Raw genomic sequence first — 20036 nt, forward strand, 5'->3', positions numbered from 1 at the left:
CAATTCAAAGGCACTTCAGCCTCCAATTAAAATGAGATGGCCAGCCAAGATTGTTGGCTTGAATACAACAATGAAGCATGTGTTCTTTTTAGGTGATGATGCACAGAAACATATGAATTACCATCTGAACAGAGCTTAGAATAGAAATAGAAATGTTATGCATTTAGTTCAAAATTAAGTAAAAATAATAGCTCCCCCCCACACACACCCTCAACGATGAACTAACTTCAAAACTGGACATCTCTGAAATCCCTACTAGCAGATGCACACTAAGAACCTTCTTGGGAAAGAGTCCATGAACCCTGCAGGCCAGGCCTGTGTGCTGTGTGGCCAGCAAGCAAGGTGAGAGCTTTTTGGAGAATGGAGATGGATCTGCAGGCTGTAATGCTCTGTGTGGGAGCAGAAGCACAGATCATGAATTTGCAGACACTGTCTTGCTTAGAGACAGCACACACCAGATGACAGCCGTGGCAGGTGAAAAAGCACATACTGCCTCTCAAAATGCAAAGAAGGGCTTAATGTGATTTGTGGAGGAGGCTTTTTTGTTTTCCATCAGAAAGCGTCTGCCTTTCTGTCGCTAATGCTACAGCCCTGGCTGCCACCGTCACTGGCATGTGCTGTGCTACCTTCGGCCCCAACTTAACAGTGGGAAAAGTGCAGAGGCTGTAGGATACTCTCACCACTGTTTCCAACCCATCACCTTAAGCTGTATGTGAAGAAGTTAATTCCTTTGAATAAAAGGACTTCTGTGTTGAAGGTGGGAAAATGAAAAGACAACAGATTTGGGCAAATTCTCAAAAGCAGAGTAATACCAAGTATCCAAAGAATGTGTAGATTGCTAAGGTGGCACTAGACAGACCATGTAGTATACAAACAATTTTGCAGGTACCTCTATCAACAGTGATCCCATTTCTATTTTCAGAAAAAAACACATCTCCAAGGTACTCCTTTTAGGTACACACAAGAAAGACAAATACGATCTAAGCTCAGACTATATGATCCTCTCCTTCACAGCAGCAGCATACCCTGAAAGTCTGGCCTTCAGAAACACTTTGTTTACTGTAAAATATCTTTCTCTTGGTTGTTCCTATACACAATAAATGGAGTGTGCTTTACCTCCAGCAAAGCACATACACTGTTTAGGAGTGAATTACTACTTGAGATGGTGAAGGAGCTCCAGGAGCATACTTTCATACACTACTGACCAAGCAGACAGGTAGAAATCCACTAGCATGAAGAGAAGATAAGCAACAAGAAATCAACTGCGGTGCTTTAGGGATTTTTGCAAACTGAGGCAAGACCAAAAGCCCATACAGAGTTACCACACTGTCCAAGCAGATGCTTTGCAGACTCACCTCCATGTCAAATATTCTCTTACCACTGTTGTTTTCCCCTCTCAAAAATAAATAAATGAATCCAAAGTGATGTGTTGCTCATCCTAACACAAATAGAAGGCACACCTGCTAACACTGACATCAAAATCCTATTAATTACTAAGAATATAAAGTTTTTTAGTATAAGCCTAGGCAGCTAAACTTGCTAGTTTTCTAACATTCTGGATGAAATAAGTACCTGCTACTAGCAAAGAGCAATTGTTTTTCCCCTATTTCCTGCTCCCTTCAGAATCTAGGAAAATTAACAATTTGTTTTTGACCCAAGGTCAAGCAAGTGTTTAAACACAGAGACTGTTTTTATTTTATTCTTTTAATCACCGTACAAAAAAAGCAGCAGCAGCCCTGAAGGGGTTAATCCAAGATGCAGAGGTTAAAACCTGGCTTGCTGACAGATCACACAAAAGCCATTTGGTGTGTTATGCTTTCAATGGTTACTTAAAGGATATTACATACAATTAATTCGTCATTGTTATTTTGCATTATGCTAATTAAATATCTGAATCCTAATTTTAATATAGGCTGGGGTTTTTTTGTTTTTTCTTTTAAATGAGCATCAGTTCAGGGTACTTTTATGTTAGAAGGCAGCAATATCATGTTTATTACGTATGTAAATTCCCTTAATTATACTCTAACTAGGTTATCTTACTCATTGCATTTCAATCTCACTAAGAGTCAGTAGCTCCTTAATTAAGTTGAGAGAGCAAGAGGTGTCTTGTTAATTGTAAATTAAATAGATTTAAATAGACAATAGATTTCAAATGGTAGATTTACTTCTAAGTGCTTTCGAGGAGTTGCTGGAAGGCCTGAGCATGACTTGTACCATCTGCTTTAGTTTGTCAGGAGGAAGTCAAACCCTACTTCTTTTGTTCCAGAGAGATTCCAGCACCCAAGTGGCCCATCAGCCTCCCAACAGCTTTTCCATGAAAAGTTTAAGATGGAGAAAAATTCACCTCCTAACACTCCAGGACTGTAACAATGTCACGAGGAGTGCAGGAGGTCTTACAGAAAGTGAAGCTCGACTTAGAACACTAATTCCTTAAATTCTCTGTGGGAGATGTGCAAGTAGTCATCATGCAGACTGCCACAGTTCACTTGGAACCAGCAGATCAGACACAGTCAAGTTCACCTCTTTGTCTACAACTTCCCATGCTTTAAAAAGAGCATCTCAGGGATGCTCTGAATTATAGATGTCTTGAAAGATGTACATTCTTACATGCCTATATGATATTTTTTGCATCAGCTGTGAGACCAATGAATCAGATATTTACATGCCTAGAAATAAATTATTGTTAAAAGCCATTACTTCTAATCATTACCACTAATGTCCCACCATTACCACAAAGAAGAGCAGGACTATTATTCTAAACAAGCCAAGGAGTACACCACGTATGTGCTTTTACATTCAAATTAGAAGTCAAATTGATCATCTATGCCATTAGGAGTTATGGCTCATGGAATTTTATCATTCCTATAATGCACTGTGAAAATGCAATAAGGGGATAAACAGAACAGCAGCTTACAGTAATTCTTTATGAAACACAAAGATATTGAATGTGTCTAGAGTGTATTGATAAACAGATCTATTGTAACAACCAGTGGATATTATCATCGCGCTAGTGTTAATCTTCATATGGCCAATTTTCCTCATGGTACATTGGGGAAGCCGGATGCACAAATACCATTAACCTAAATGGGAAGCGAGGGCAGGAGCCATGCCTAGCATAAATCAAAGCACCTTCTCAAAGTAAGCAGGCTTACAGCAACTTACACTGGCTCAGACACTTCTCTTGGCATCTCTTCCTGCAGACTTCACATCTCAGCCTAACACAGACAGAGGGTAGCTCTGGTGTGAATTGGGAACACCTTTGCTATTTACTGAATGGCGGTACAGGTAATGAATACGGACGTTAAAATATCACAGCTTAAGGTATTTCTAAATGTGTTCACTTGATTTAAAGAACCATTCTGCTTGGAAGGGATGGATAAGCATAGGAGAAATAATGCTGTTTTTTCCTATCAAGCTATAAATGAACCCATACATCAGAGTGCACAGAGTGCATAAACTGTTGTGTCTGTAAAGGGCTGATGTGCCTTCTAAAAGAAGATATGGCCAAACAAAAGTAGCCGAGAGCAGACAGACATCGTGCATAAATCTATTGCTTAGCATTGATTGCACAGGGGATTTTCCTCTGTCAGCACCAATGGAGATAGAAGTCGGGGAAAATACAGATCAATGTTTTACAAATTATTTTCAGAATAATTGCTGACTCTTCATAGCTCACTGGTGGCTACTAGTGAATGTTGAGCTTGTATCTCTTTGGGTTGTAGAAAATTCCCTGTAGTACTGCAAGGAGAAGCAAACCAGAAACAACTTACTAACATTCAGGGCAACACAAGTAAATAGCTTCTTGTCATAGCAGGTAAACAAGAGACAAACAACATTGAGACCACGTCTTAATGCAGTGAATGCAGTATCTCCCATGTGGATCCTCTCACTTTATAGACATTTATATACCATGTAGCCTCAAAATCCAGCCTTTGTCCTTCCCCAAGGGATTGTCATAAGCAGGCACTGCTACCACATGAAGATGTAGCTGCCTGCCATATGGATGCTCCTAGGCAGGATGCAGCAGGGTTGGGTCATGGCTCAGGAATGTGGCCCACCACTGTCTCAACCTGAACATTTACTACATCTCCATAAGAAGTGCATTTTTTAGACTTTTTTTTCCTCAGCTACAGCCTTTGAGCTCTTATTTGGGAAGGATTATGAAAAAGAAAAGGCGACAGCTCTGTTAGACACGTGATTTTCAAGCTGACAGTTTCCCTTTCATTTTAAAGAGCTGAAAAACATTTCTAGTGTCAGACAGATTGAGTTTTAACAACATGACAAACATACCCATTTGTTGAGCTCAAGTCATCACTATCCATCTTCAATTAACATGGAAAAAAGGTGGCTTGCATCCAGTGTCAGACATTTGTATAAGCAGCACATGCCCTCACAGTTGGAATCAATGTTTGCCATTGATAGATTGGGAAGGATAATTTATGGTATGACACTAGGTTCACATGATCAGAGGAAATCAGGCACCTTGTGAAAATCTCACTCTCTCAAAATCCAAAAGTTCCCTAAGGATCTACAAGAAAAGTAATCGTGGTATTATAAAGGAATACAAAAAAAGAATGTAGTAATGTGAATAACCACACAAACAAAACCAAAACACACAGCTGTTTTTGGAGCCAGTGTAGAGCACCCTACTGATATTATTAACAGAGAAATGCCATGGACATTTCTGTCTACAACCTGCTCACAGCAGCCATTCTGATTTGATTTCTCTCCTATTTCCTGATAAAATTAGCAGTGGCTGGTTCTAATTTAAAATCTTCTTGCAAGATGTGAGTTTTCACAATAGTAAAGAAGAAAGACGTAAGACCAAGTACATTGCACAAGAAAGAAAACAACCTTCATTGTGAAGATATTGGGTTTCACACAAAACCAAGCCTATGCAGAAGCTTGGGGAGCTTCATACAAACCAAGTGTGCAAAGTGCACATACTAGAAGAATGAAATAGTATTAACTGTAATGACAGTGTAAATTAGAATGATGATTTTAATCATATTATTGGCCCCCAAACAACTGCAGCTTAAATGCCATTTGAGATTAAGGCTCTTATTTGACAGCAAAAAATTGAAAATGGCCAAACTTTTCTGAGGGAGTCAGCAAATCCTAAACTCTTACTTATTTTAAAAGGCCTGAGGGTGGCTCAGATAATTGGAAAGAATGCAATGGACTAAGTAAACTGTCACAGCACAGAAGTGAAAAATACATACTCTAAATCCAGATTTTCTGGACAGCTAACTGTTTGTCTGAGCACAGACAATTTGTAGTTAACAAAAATCATCTTCATACAGCAGCAGTGACTGCTTAACAGCCATTTTAAAATTTAAATCAAATCAAAATGGTGTTTAGCACATGCATTTGCCAACTGCCTTACACAGCAAAATGCACCATCTGAATATTCAAACATTCCTCTTTAACTGTGTGCAGAAAATAAAATTTCAGAACAGAACCTTTTTAGCAGAAACCAGCACTCTCAGACACCAGTGTACCAGCTGATGATGGCTCTCCCTTCAGGGTTGTATCTTGCCTGGTCCATCCCACTTCAATGAGCTACCCCAACAGCCCTGGGGATGAAGTAACCCATGCTCAGGGGGTGTATGCCTCCTCCTTGCCATCCAGCAGCCTCATTAGGTCAAGAGAACGTTACTACGCTGTAACAGATGGCTATGAGTGGTGGAAAGCAGATAAGCCAGCAGAATAACCATACACAGACCTAAATCTTTGGTGTATATGCTTAAGTATTACTGTAGGAATATAACATTGATAAGGGTCCATCTGACCCTGTCCTCTGTCTCCAATGGCATCCATAAGCAAACACTCTGAACACACAATGGATAGGATGAATACTGAACAATCTTTTCCCAAGCACACCCTCTACCTGCCTTTAGCCAAAGGGATTTCCTGAACCAGTTAATGTTTCTGGTAATTCAGTGGCCTCCAAACAACTTCTAATTTAATCACTTAGTTGCTCCTGAAAGAAATTCTGGACAAAATTCAAGAAAGTGGACACTAAGCAGGCAGGCTGAAGTGAAGCTCAGCTTCAGCAGAGCTGTGTGCAGACTGGTACTTCATTGAGACCTTTATAGATATGTGGCAAAAGAAAAGAGTGCATAAATTGGATAAATGAGAAGATTGCCTTCAGGGCTCCTTGCAATATGAAGAGTTGGCTTGTCTTCAGAACTTGGAGTATTTTAAGACCAAAATGAAATGTAGATAGAAGCGTTATTCAAAGAAGCAGACAGTCAGCAGCATCAAAAGCAACAAAAGAACCAGTTCAAGCTACGTAAATGTAACTTCTGACCACATTTAATTATTAAAGGCTTCTGACAGGTTTTCCTTAAAAAACAAACACTGACCCAGCACCAACCATTTCCTTGCTATCCTAGCTTTTCTGATTCTAGATGCATTACAATAGCTAGCGTAAACAATACCATTGCTTTTCTTTTCCTCTTTAACTGCACTGTCTGAACTTATCCTTTCATCAGAAGTTATTAATAAAAATGTACTAGAAATATACCAGTGAAAAACCTTGTTTCTACCCTATCTTAAGTACTTAACAGAGCTCAACTGAACATTTAATCTGAGCCACGGTATCAAGTCATGCTGCTTCACCGTATAATAGATTCTTATAAATTGTGTGATTAAAACAAACAACAAGTCATACATCATGCAGACAGGACAAACTATTCAAGTCAGTTTACTGATATTACACACCTAATCCCTAATTCGTCTTGTCTCCGTGGCTTGGTTTAACATTCAAAGGTGCAGATTATCAGATTGATCTCCCTGAATTCAGTTGCAGTCCTTATTTCAGAGTGGTTACGTTGGTTGTGGGTAACTCCATTTAAAAACCCAGATATAACCAATTAATTTTGGATACAAACAAATGATACCTAGTATGTCCTCTCCGCAGAAAGGAATTCATACACTTAGTGACTTTAATTGCCACTCAGTAATTACGTAAAGCTTCTCCTTCCAAAGATGTGACCTTTTGGGGAACTCAGAATTTGAGATTTATGAGAACTTACCACACACACATACTTTGTGGTCATCAGTGATCCTATTTGAGATACTTCCTTTCTTTGCTCCCCATTTGCTGCCTTTCGCTATCACAGCCTAGTACTTGTGATTTCCTATGACCTTGAGGATCTCCAAAACACTATTCCTTGTTTTCAGCATGTGATTGGTAAGCAGGAGAGCAACCTGGCTCTCCACACAGCTACATGCCTGAAACACCCCAGCAAAGTTGGCTCCCTGCAAGTCCTTCCTGCTGGATGACTGTCATGGGAGCTGCCACTCATGGGGTAGCTAAAGAGCAGCTGGAGATGTCCATTTGTTGGACTTGGGTCAAGGCCAGGATTGCAAGTCAGGGACAGAAAGGGAGGCTGTATGAGTGCCAAGAAGCAGGGGTGCTATTATCCCACGAGAGCAGAACATTCACTACCAGCTTTTGTAACGCCTGTGGGGCTAAGTCAAGCTGTTTCTCCTTCTTCTGAGATTCGCAACCTACAAATCATGAATAGGCTGAGCAGTTCATTGTCCTGGGCAACTGTGTTGCCCTGAGTGAGCAGGAGGCATGCTGCAAATGAATGTGACGTGAAGTCCAGACTCAGGGGTAAGCCAGAGCTCAAATCTTGTTACTTGGTGTGGCGACAAAAGTTATGGGCAAAGTGCTGCTGTGTTTTTGCACCTCCCTGGTGCTAGTTTGCTCATTAAGTAGAGACAGAAATAAAAATATTTCTTGACTCTGGAAGTAAACAGCAGGGGGAGAACAGGGGATAGATGCTTCCAAGTCCTCCATGAAGCTGACGGAATCACTGTGCTAACTTTATGTTGCATTTTGACAGGAAAACAAAAAAGTGCATGACACAAGAATTCACTTTCATTTGAGAAGCAGCTTAAAGATGCTGGTTTTAGTTCCATCTTTTAAAGTTACTTTTTCTCCTTATCTATGGCATGGATGGCTTCCCACTAGATACAAAAAGGACCCAAGTGCTTGTCTTCTGCTGCTAACACAAAGCTCCTATTTTAGGATGAGCTTACATAAGAGCTCCTCCATTTGCAAGCCCTCCTTCCCTCCATGCAGATATCTCCAGTAATTATGCTTAGCTTCATCTTTAAAGCCCACCTGCCGTCTGCACAAATCAAGATTAGCAAGATGGTTTGTGTGCTGTGGGTAGATGAGGAATGTGAACAGTAACGCACTGGGAATCAAGCAAAGCCTTGACAAGCAAAGCTAAGCATTCAGGATTTATACGCAGCAGTTGAGTCCAGGCAGGGATTGGTCAGAAATAGCCCCACTGTATGACTCAAGTGGATAACAGGGACAGGCAGCTTCACAGGGAACAGCAGACACATGGGAAAGATGTTTTGCTAAAGGCTGATAGCTAGGTGAGTAAAGCTAATAAAAAAGACTCCCTTTTAGAGAACAGCGATCTGATTTCTACTTTCATCAAAAGGCCATCTCCTATGCAACACGCAGAGTGCAAGAGACTGGACTGCTGGCACCAATGTGCCAACTTACAGCTCCACCGCAAGTAAGGGAAGCCCAGTCATCCACCCCAACTGGATGGCACGAATTCTTGTTTCACCAGTTCACATCTGCTCCCAGCACATTCTACCTGAGCATCAGCATGACAGTCAAAAATCAGTGGCTTGTTTTGTGAAGACGGGACAGTGCACCTGGGTGCTCCCTCCCTATAGTCACAGCAGTGGGGATGCATTTTGTATTGCATGGAATAACACAAGGAAGCAGCACTACATCTGTGTAAGCAAGGATACAGGCACTGCCTAAGAGTAATTGTGCTACAGCACACTTATATCTAAATATGAGAACAAAATGTTTCAATTACAAGTGAAACACCTGGTACTTAAACCAGATCCAAACAAAACAAAAGCAAAGAAACAAACAAAAAAATCAATCAGATAAATTAAGGCAAACTAACCATGCAAAATACATTAACTTGCAGGAGCACATTTTGCAGTTTTTATCGTTATGGGTAGACTTCAAGAAAGGCCAGCTTAGACTCCTCAGCACAGCACAAAAAATAAGCATTCACTCAATCAAGTACAAGAGGCATCCATAAAATTTCATTAGTAGTACTTAAATCTAACGGCAGACTGAGAGACTCACAGTTTAGGGCTACTGCGACACTTACAAATTAACTCCTCATTTCATCTCTATCCCAGACAGGAGACCTCATCCAGCAATTTCCTCATTCTGCCTTAAAACTTGCACATATGTAGGCCTAGCTATTTTCATAGTAGTAATTTGTCTGTATTTAAAGATTTGAAGTTCATAAATATCCACTGCATCCTCTGGGAGACCGACCTGATGATTAACGTATGCCTATAAAAAAATAAAAATGCAAGAAAAACATACCTCGTCTTCACGTTGAACTCCTCTAAGATTCAGTTTGTAGCTTGTAGCTCTTGTTATTGAGTTTCTGAAAACTGAAAAGAAAAAGAAAACAAAAAGAAAAAAACAAACTATTAGTATCTGGTAGCTCCTTCTCCAGTGAAGTAAACATGAAGTACGTATGCCCCAGGATCATGTGTTTTTTAGCTTTCTCTTGAGTGGGTACAATCCCTAGATCTCACTGAGTGCCTCACCAAAGGCAATTTATGAAGAGCCTTACTGACTTCTGCCATGAATAGGACTTTTCAGTAAGAATGACCAGAAAACAACTATTTTCTTTCTCTACCAAGAGTAATGGCCTGCCTTAAAGTCTTGTTTCTGCTTAAGAGATAACAGGTCAAAGGAGGATTTGGAAAAGGGATTTTTCTGGAGAAAAGCCCAGGCCAGAGTCCTAGGGTAGAAAACAAGGTTTGAGGAAGAGATAAAAACAAGAGAAAACTAAAAAGTGACAGTGTACATAAGAGAAAAAGAGAAGTACGCTAAATCTAGTAAACTTTTTTTGGCACCAACAGTCAGGCAGTCTGAACTACACGTGCCCCAAAAGCAGGGCTGTTGAATTGCTCTGGAGTGTAACGGGGGTCACAGGTTTTCATTTCATCTGACATCCATCCTCCTCCGGAGGAAACTTTGCAGTGAACACTGAATCAAACCAACACATTTTTGCCAAAAACAACAATAAAAAAAGTTGTTTTGATAAATCACTACATTGCAGTGAAAAAATACCACAAAATAAATAAATAAAACCCAACGAGCTCTTATCTAAGCACAATCAGCAAAAGCCACTCAAACAGCAAAAACTACTCAAACAGTTAAAAAATAAAAAATGTTTGATATCACACTGTTTTTCTTCCAACAAAACCTGGCAAAAACATTCCTTTACATAAATTAGCACAAAATCCACATTTCCCAAGGCAAAAATATTCTGTTATTTTTGAAAGCAGGATGAAGAAAATACCGTAAAATCCTTAAATTATTTACTGCCTGTGCTGTTTTCTTGGGCTGTCTGAGGGGCATGGCTCATCAACTCATGGAGAAGATGCAATGTGGTTTTCCAGTGATCATCACAAAGCTAACAGAACACTATTCCTTGTCCAAAAAAGAAAGGCAAAACCAAACAGCCTGGAGAACTAAGCATCTCTGTGCTTTCCAGTCTGCAGTAGCCTGTTTTGCTGGCTCTAATGAGTAGGCAGTGATGCCTGCAAGTATTATCAAAGCCCTCAGGGTGCTGCAGGATGCCATATATCTAGGTGCCCAGACATGGATTTAGGAGCTTTATAATACTCACCTCTTCTGCAAACTCCAGTCACAAAATCCAGATCACATTCTGGTGATCCTGCAAGAAACAAAACCAAAACAGCACATTTATTCGATGAGCACCTTTGCCATCACTAAGCTTGATATTTCTGCACAATGTGGTTTTGCACAGTCCTCTTTCATCTACACCTTTTGTGCTCTCGGCCTTACATCTTAACCAAATTATATTTCCTATTCCCAGTTGACATTATCAATCCCACTGTAATTTTTCTGTGCTTGCATGACCTAATAGTGGGATTTACTGAACACTTTAAAGAAGTCAGGTACTAGGATCAATCCTCATTAAATACTGCCTGCCAATCTCTACCACTGTATCCCATATTCACCTTCTGAAACTTTCTTCTCACACCCACACTGAAATAAGGAAGCCACTAAGACACACAATTGAACTGTGCTGCTTCCTGTGCACTCATTTTCTGCAGGATGGATTTTCAAAACCTTTCTCCATATTAAAAGCCTATTATCACTTTTGGACATGACCCCACATCACTGGACTTCAGTTTCTGACAGAACAAGTCAGAGAGACAGTATGTGATCATTTAAAGATGCTCACAGGGGGCAAACTCAATTTGCAAAAGCAGGGAAGAAAATTAACTCACATTAATTTTTACTGACATGAGCTAATTTATGGAGATTTAAAATCATGAATGTGAAAAAGGATAAAGGGACGCAGAATTAAATACAAGTTTTGCTATAGATAAGTCTGAGTACTGAACAGAAAGTCATGGTTACTGGGCTCTGTATTGATTTAGGTCCCAGGAAGGGCTGCAGGCCTACCTTTGGCAAGATACTTTCTGCTCCCCATCACTGTGCAATAGCCATAAATCCTATCTTCCACTAACTCCTCTCAGCCCAAAAATTCCCCAGAGTAGTAATCATCCAAGTATGATTGTACAGCACCAAATAAAATGGCATCTTGTTCACTTTAGATAACAGTGAAACATGATTATAAACAACAGTGAAAACCCAGTGTGGTGTCCCACAGTTCCTCCCAAAAGCATCAACAAATGCGAAGATCTCATGCCTGCTCATAAAAGCATTAATTTTCAGCACAGAACACTCCTCAAGGCCAACAAATATCTGCCAATTCAGAAGTCTGCATCCCTGTGAACCTTGGCAATGTTGGCCACGCTGGCAGCAATAAGGAACTTGCTTTAGTTTTCCCCCTGCTTGAGGAATGGAGCCCACTACAGTGCAAAGACACCTTGGTCTTTCCTGGGGAAATCCTTTTTTCTTCCCCAAAGCACACATCCTTTGTCTGGTCTCAGTGAATAGAAGTCCTTCCAGACCCAAAAAGGAAATGAGCACGAATTAACTGACCTCACCTACAGACATCTGAGTGCCAAAGAGCAAGAAGGATATCATCCAGTAGCAGACGGAAATGGAGAGATTTGTTTCTAAGCTTGGGAACCTTTTTATTTTTTACACAAATCTCACGAGACCACTGTGCTAACAGAAAAGATTTTTATTAAATCTAGTAAGTCCCAGTAGTGTCATAAGAGTGAAAAATATCAATCTACAAAGTATGAAAGTGAGGAAGAAGGGTGAATTGGAGGCAATTACAAAATGTTAATTTGTCAGCAAAGGAACAACTTTTTAAGGGAAGAACAATATAAGGCTGACAAATACAAGAATAATAAAAACCATAGCACGAGCTTACCAAAGAGAGATCATACAAGAATTAGTTGGCAGTTTTCTCTAAAAAGATATCTCATTTTTTAGATAAAGGGCATTCAGGATTGGAGTCTATTCAAACTTCAATAAAGCACTGGTTATAACGCCACAAGGGAAATACACAAAATTCAGAAAATGAAGACTACCAGAGGGACTGAAAGCAGCTAAGAAGACAGAAAGCAGCGGATTTCAATAGAGAGGGATGAACCTGTCTGGAAGGTAAAAACAAACAGGCAGGAGAGGAGAACAGGTACAAACCTGGGCTACATGAATGACAAAGCTGGTGGCCAGCTCAGTTTAGGAGAAGAAACTAACTTCCTGTGTTAGATGTAGCAAAACAGAAGTTGAGAGGGCCAACAACTTCAGCTCAGCTCACAGAAAATTTCAAGGATGGCTTTTCAAACCAGTGTTAACTTAAATATGGCTGGATCCATCTCCATTATAAATAACCTTAGTCAGAAAGCAATGATGGCTTCTAACAGGAAAGGTGCTCATTTCCAGCAGACCTCTGCAGTAGAGACGAATAGGGATATAATGAATGTAGATTGGGAAAGCAACGATTGCACCTGTCTTCAGCATATCATTTTTCTTAAACTATGGAACAAGAAGCACTGCCTCTGATTTCTGAAATACAGTTAAGTTGCAACATGACTTTCCCCAAACATATTTAAACAGATATATTATCTTTTTAAACACATGCCCTTGATGATTGAGAAAGCCTTTCTGTTTTAATTTCACTTACATATTTAAGCCATGAGAAAAAACGTATCAGCCTGAAGGCCCTCTGTTTTCTGTGGAAACATGTACAATTAAGGCTGAGACAAACTGCACCAGCAGTTGCTCACACTACAACTTAAATCTGAGCGAGAAAACTCATGAAGCCACTGTTCCCTCAATCGTGAGCCACAATGTGAGACCTGCAAAACTCTGTCCAACACTGAACATGAAAACAAGACTGATATAGCTCTACAGGGAACTAGAAAACAGAAAACTCAATAAAGATATTAGTCTGATGGAACAATATAATCTCTGTCCCTTGCTAATCTTTCCAGGTTCCATGGGCTACAGAGGAACTGACTCTCATATTCCCCCAAGAGATAAGATGCTTATCAATGCCTTTGCCGGCATTTATGTTATACTATAGGCACCTGCCTATCGAATATTTTTTCTTTCAAAGACACTCTCATATACATCCAGTTGGACTTTCAGCAAATGTTCTTAGCTTCAAAATCTATTTTCATAAAGGGCATTTGCACCTAAAAACATATTTTTTTCAAATGTAGTGGCCATCTTCGAAAAAGATGTGCTTAGCTGCCAGCATGTTCTAACCATCAGACAGTATTGCCAACAGGATTTCAAGCTGCAGAAGGTGATCTCGTGAGGCATGCAAGTTGAAGAAGTTGAATGGTCATCCAGACTAGGATCCAGAATATGGTTGGAGTTCCCTCATTTACCAAAAACCACACAACCACTCAGAGGAAAAGTTTTGAAGTTCCAGTCACCAGACTTTCAGTATTTCAGACTGACTTTCACAGCAAGAAATGCTTTTTCCCCACTGCAGACAACACAAACTCCTCCAGTGCTGTATACAGAGACAGAATTTAAGATAAACCAAACAGAACTGAAGCAGCTAAAAAGAATTAAAAAAAAACTAGTATTTTTAACTTTATCTCTTGGGAAAGGTTTGGGCTACTTTCAAACTTGGGGTAGTAAAACAGCACAATAATCCTTGGATGCGTTAAGGTGCAGCAGAAGCTTCAGATGCCAGCACTCATTTCCTGCTCCATTGCATAAGCGTTGCTTCACTTCTTGTCATTTATGAAATTTCCCCCCATACATTTTGATGGTTTCCTCATGACCAAGTCTTCAGAGGAGCTGGTAAAAATTTTCTGACTCAAAAAGTCATCCTCATGAAATGTGAAGTTTCAAAGAAAATAAATAAATCAATTTCCATCCAAGAAAATGTCACTTTTGACAGGATGCACAGAATTTCTATTAACTCAAAATACTTCTAAATAAATTCTAAGAACTTTCTGCTTTCAAAAGACTGAAGAATAGAAATTTGGGTTGCTTGCTTTTTATGTTTCTATCTGGACAGAATCACGGAAGGCCAAGAGGAGGAGGGGAAGTGCGGACTAACTTCCCTCCCTTTCTCACAATGGGTTTCATGTAAATCGTGACAGAAGCTAGAGGAGAAAAATTAATTATTGGTAACTTGTAACACTGAAATTTCCACTATTAACAACTGTGAAGGCACAGAATTAAATGCATCCTACTTACTAGGCTATCCATTTTCCAAAACTGGGTATTTATAAGTCGTGTAAAAAGGTAAGCAACAAAGCAAAGACACATGTTTATAAATGTTTATAAATATCATTAACAGCACAGAAAAAATAGTGTGAGCTTCTCTACAATGAAAGGACACAAAAGATAACAAGAAGGGGATGCCTGGAGACAGAAGAAATACCAGTTCCTCCATTTCTCCTTTCCTGCCTGCAAACACTCTTAGCAAGCAGCAGAGATGCATCTAAGAGTACAACAGAAGACATAAATGTTGAACTCCAACAGAGATGTTGTGTCCTGGGCTAATTCAAAACACATGCACACTTTGTGGCTCATGACAATGTATGACACTGCCATATGCAGGGCAGAGATACTGCTGGTGCTAATTCTTGAGGATGGCCAGCAGAAATCAGCTTTTCTTCACGGCACAAATTCAGATATTTTTTAACTTGTTGTTCATGATTATGCTGTTTCACCAGGTTAGAATGGCTCAGCCATCTCCACGTTGAACCTGGATCAATACTAAGAGGGACTTACTACCTGCCTCAATGTCTCTCACCTGCGCTGCTGCCAAGCCAATACTTTGTGCTCTCTTCCTACTTTTTCAGAGACAATTCCTGCTTCTCCAAGTGCCTGCTAAGTACTAAAGGAAAACCCAACTGGTCTGAGATTAGATATTTGTCAAATGTGGATACTTCTTGAAATTCCCACTTTTGAAAGAGCTCAGCTGCTCTCCTCAGTAAGAACTGCAGGGAGCTGAGTCCTCTTGGAAATTTGGCTCCTAATGCTACAGTAATAAACAAACAAACCAAATCCCTGCATATTTTTGTGCTTTATTTTTATTACTGATTTCATGGGAATCACACATCAGATTGGATCTTCTTATTTCCAATTCTATCACTTTCTCTTACTATCTAATGGTCTGTGGCACCAGCAGGAATTTTTCCCCTGATGGCTACATGAGTCTAGATGGGGCTTTCTATTTTCAGCTCTCTCTACTAATATCTTCCCAGAGAAACAGAGTCCTACATTTTTAATTAAGGCAGGCATAGGAAAAAGGGTGTCATCATGGAAAAGAACAGATTTGCTTCTCCTGTTTTCTGCCACAAGCAGACTTCAGTAGATCTCCATCCCTTTGCCTGCCAAAGGTAGTTGGCTACCTCTAGTTGGTCTCAGTGGATTGACAAGGGAAAGTCAAGAAAAGACCTCAAGGCAACAACCATAACCTCCCTCCACTTAGTTTAACTACTGAAGTCCCCTGCAGGTAGAGCAGGTCTTCACTGACACTTTAATTTCTTTCCCACTCCAAGACACTCTTAAGAGTTAAACTTTCTCTGCCAAAGTACAAATTAACATGCTAAAAGGACTGACTCTGATGGGATGGAAACGTCAAGTTTATCTTCCAAGCCCCAAATGCTATTCCCCAACACATATTTGCAAACTGGCGGTTGCATAAGAGCAAAAGATGCCCTGAGAAGCGCGTGTGCGATAATCACAGTGTAATCACTGCTGATGAAACTTGATGTTCCTTCCATAATCGCTGTAATTTTAAGTGGATTGAGTGCCATTTAAGTGACAAGAGTGTTATGATGGATGAAATATATGCTTCCAAAGTTATATCAGCCTCTTTGACATTCATGGAATGGAATGCTTAGTGGCATTTCATGTTTGTAAATCTTTAGAAATAAGTTAAATATGTTAATTACCACTGGAAAAATCTCTCAAGCTGAAGTACTCAGTGACTGTGTCACAGTTGTTGCTAGTGCTATATTCCCTTCTTCCTAGGCACTAAGCAAGCATGACATCTCAGATCAGTGATCACACTCAGGATTTGCACTTGTTTGGATGTTAGTTCTTCCAGGCATGCCAGTAAGAAACTGGCAACAAGCTCAGACTGGCTGCTTTTACCCTCACCCAAATTCTGAGCATCCTGAGCTGTGGGCTTAAACTATTGGACACCTCTCCTTGCTGCATCACCTTGCCTGGAACTAGGTGAGATGGCTGTGCTACTTCAGTTCACACTCCAAAAAAACAGATCAAGAATGGTGAGATGCTGAGCATCACCTGATGGCAACCTGTGATGTGTTGGAGTCAAAACAAGTGGCAGGATGAAGAGAGTGTTACTCTCAGATTTGAGGTATGTTTTCCTGCATACAACCAAAGATGGAAAGAAAACATCCATCATGCATCCTGTGAGAAATGGCTTCCCATTTCTGCCCTGCTTCTCCAACAGACCCTAAACAATGTGTTTACACTCCAAAACAGTTTCCTGTCTAGAAACAGAAAATCATGGGATAGTGCCTCTGACCCAGGAACAAAAGTCACCAACACAGGACAAGTGATAAGAGTATTAATTTTTGGACATCGTGGCAACAATTTCAAAAATTATCCATGCGAGATCCTTCCAAGTATTGCAAATGATGAACAACAGGTCAAGGCAATTGATTTCTTTAAAGGTTAAAAAGTCTTGTCTGAAAGCGATGGGATATTATTTAAGCATTTTTAAAACAGACAAAAAATATCAAAATTAAGTGGAACACTGTGTAGATTAAACCTTCACAGACCCTCAGTGATTATTTTCCCTCCTGCCACAACCAGCTTCTGCAGAAGGCAGAATTACTTCATTTTACAAAACCAGTACTCCCAATTTCTTATTTTCAAGAAAAGCAAAACAAGAGAGCTAAGAATACACTAGCCTGAGATTAGAGGATGTCTGACTGGCAGATCAGTCTGCTAATTCAGCTCTTCATATTAAGAAATTATCCTCAGCAATACAAGACAGGACTGCAGGGTAAAGACCCTAGCAGGGTAAGGGAGCCAGGACACAAGACCCTAATCCATTTCAAAGCAGCAGATCAGGCACTGACCAGAAACACAGCATATCAAAGTGCATCATTACTGCACAAAATGAATGAAACTCATGAGATGAACATTAATAAGTTAATGCACTTATTTGTCCCCTTGCCATAACTGTCAGCAGTTTTTAATTGCAAATTACAAGCTTTGATTCCGATTTTTGTGACTCAAGCTGGAGAACTCACTTGCCAGCAGCCTCATTAAATGCAGGCGGACTCCAGGCAGGCAGCAAAGCACAGGCATAAGGCCTGAGCTGGGGGCAAGGCCTCTGATACAGGACAGTGACTGAAAGGGATCCTGTTTTTCATTGCCAAACCATGTGCTTCATTTTGAACATAAGCCCATTCTTAATTTTAAGCATATGCTCAAGTGCTATGCTGAATGAAAGCCTTAAATCCCATACTGAAAACTCTTTAAGTGCGTTACATTAAAGCAGTTTCATTGATACTGAGAGGATTTTTGTAACCTGAAGTAAACTGCTCATAAAGATGTTTGCAGGATTGGATCCTACCCAATTCCAGGCCAATGACAGATCTGTAATGTTGATACCGCCTTTGGAATATTTTTCTTGTAGGCTGAATGCATTTCCATCAGATATAGACCACATTTTACGAGCAAAGTATTGGCCACTTTGATATGAAGGAAAACCCTCTGGGCTGTATCATTCTCCGTAATAAAATAAACTAAGATAGAAATGAGATGGAAGCCTGGAATCAGTAAAGTGACCAAGCTGTGCCATAAAAGCTATTTACAGGCTTGAAATAATCTGATCAACGTGCAAGTCAGAAAGTTTTGTAGTTAAAGGCACAGATCTTAGAACCAGCTCCACACCAGTCAGAGAGGGAATCCTAAATGAACTTCATTCCCATCAGAGGTTACTGTGGAGGTTTCTACTGTGTACCCGCAGCCTCTGATACTTGATGTGGCAGCTGCTGTGCTCTTCTGAAGACTCAAAGTAGCCCAGATTGGGAGGCTGAGGACATTTTCCCCTACAGAAACAGCCCTCCATCTCTTACATATAGTATTGACCCACACAACAGGCAGGCATCCAGATATACTTGGCTGTGTTGAGGCTAATAGGAAAGAAAAACATTCCCGTTGAAAGTTGTCACCACTAATGCAATCCTATCTTCATTTGTGCCCTAACCCAAGTATGGACTTCCTAAGCAGCCACTTCATTCAGCAAGCAGCACACCATCAGCTCAAAAATGGATTTAATAATATTAACAGGAATACCAGCTGAATAACCAGCCCTTTTATTACTATTTGAACATGGACTCCAGACACCAACATATCTCCAAGATGTCTGTGAAGAAATTGTTAATGCATCTTGTACTGCTTAGTAGATGCACTAAAAATCATGAAAGTATTTGCAAGATGCAGGGTTCATATAATTGACTGTCATCCCAGGCACCCCTGAACCTACCCCAAAACATACTTCATTACAAGCATTTGACTATGCCTATCGCTCCCAGCGAAATGCCTCAAAAAGCTTACAACTAAATGACACAAAGAATCATAGAATGGCCTGGGTTGAAAAGGCTATACAACCCTGCTTCACTTTCTATACATTTCCCTCTTTTTCCTCAGTTTAAGCTGCAGATCCTTGAACAGCCACTACAGTCACCTGCCTCCCCAGCTCAATTTCTTTTGCTGGGGGACGGAGAGCCATTGCACTCTCGACAGGGTGTCCCTTAAAGAGCTGCCAGCTCTTTAAAGGATTACCAGACCTGCTCTTCTCAAGAAAAGTGACTCTGTGAGATGGTAGGAAGCATAGCATATGTGGCACATGAGATATATAACTTAAATAAATAAATAAAAAGTTGAGTATGCTTTAGTGCAAGATGTCATTTTCCATGAGGATTTATCATAACTCCACTGAAATCAGTGGGGACTTTGCCACTGAGAATAAGAGGGATAATATTTCACCCTGTGTTCTCAGACATTGATCTAAACAGGCTAAAGTTTCAACATGTCATTTTGCTGTTTGTAAAAAGGAAGAAAATAACCCAAGCCATTCCATTTTCATGAAGATAGAGCTCCAAGACAATTTTCTAACTTCACAGGTTTTTCATTTTAATCTGTTTCAGAAGCTAATGGCTTCATTTGATAGTGTCCAAAAACTAATAAAGAGGTCTCAGTGATAGACCCTTAAAGTTATTTAAACACTGTAGCACAGTTTCTTCTCCCTACCTGTACTTGGCTCCAGAAATAGGATCAAGCACCCAAGACTAAGAAAAAAGATGATGGAAAAATATTTTCCACCAAAAATAATCTGCAGAAAATGAAAGCTTAAAGAAAATAAGAATTTGAGAAAGATTAAAATGGTGGTGGCTTCCAACTCAGAATAGCCTATGATTCTCTCAAAATTAAAGGTGCTCAACTATTCACTTTTTGAGTTTCACATAGTAGGTTGCATTGACTCAGCCAACACACAGTTTTAAGAGTTTGCACCATCTGAGCAGGAATCACGGCTATT

The 20036-nt window shown here is 40.0% G+C and overlaps 1 long non-coding RNA gene across 3 annotated transcripts in view; it reads right to left on the reverse strand.

The window, feature by feature from the left end:
- Positions 1-20036, reverse strand: part of LOC107313522 — an 86531-nt gene that overhangs the window by 34948 nt on the left and 31547 nt on the right. For all 3 annotated transcript variants that reach the window (XR_001555025.2, XR_001555023.2, XR_001555026.2), the window contains exons 2-3: positions 10716-10763; positions 9395-9465 (exon numbers count right to left, since the gene is read on the reverse strand). This is a non-coding gene — a long non-coding RNA (uncharacterized LOC107313522). The remainder of the gene's footprint in view (positions 1-9394; positions 9466-10715; positions 10764-20036) is intronic.

This window comes from Coturnix japonica, chromosome 4 (genome assembly GCF_001577835.2).
Source record: "Coturnix japonica isolate 7356 chromosome 4, Coturnix japonica 2.1, whole genome shotgun sequence".
Taxonomy (NCBI): Eukaryota; Metazoa; Chordata; class Aves; order Galliformes; family Phasianidae; genus Coturnix; species Coturnix japonica.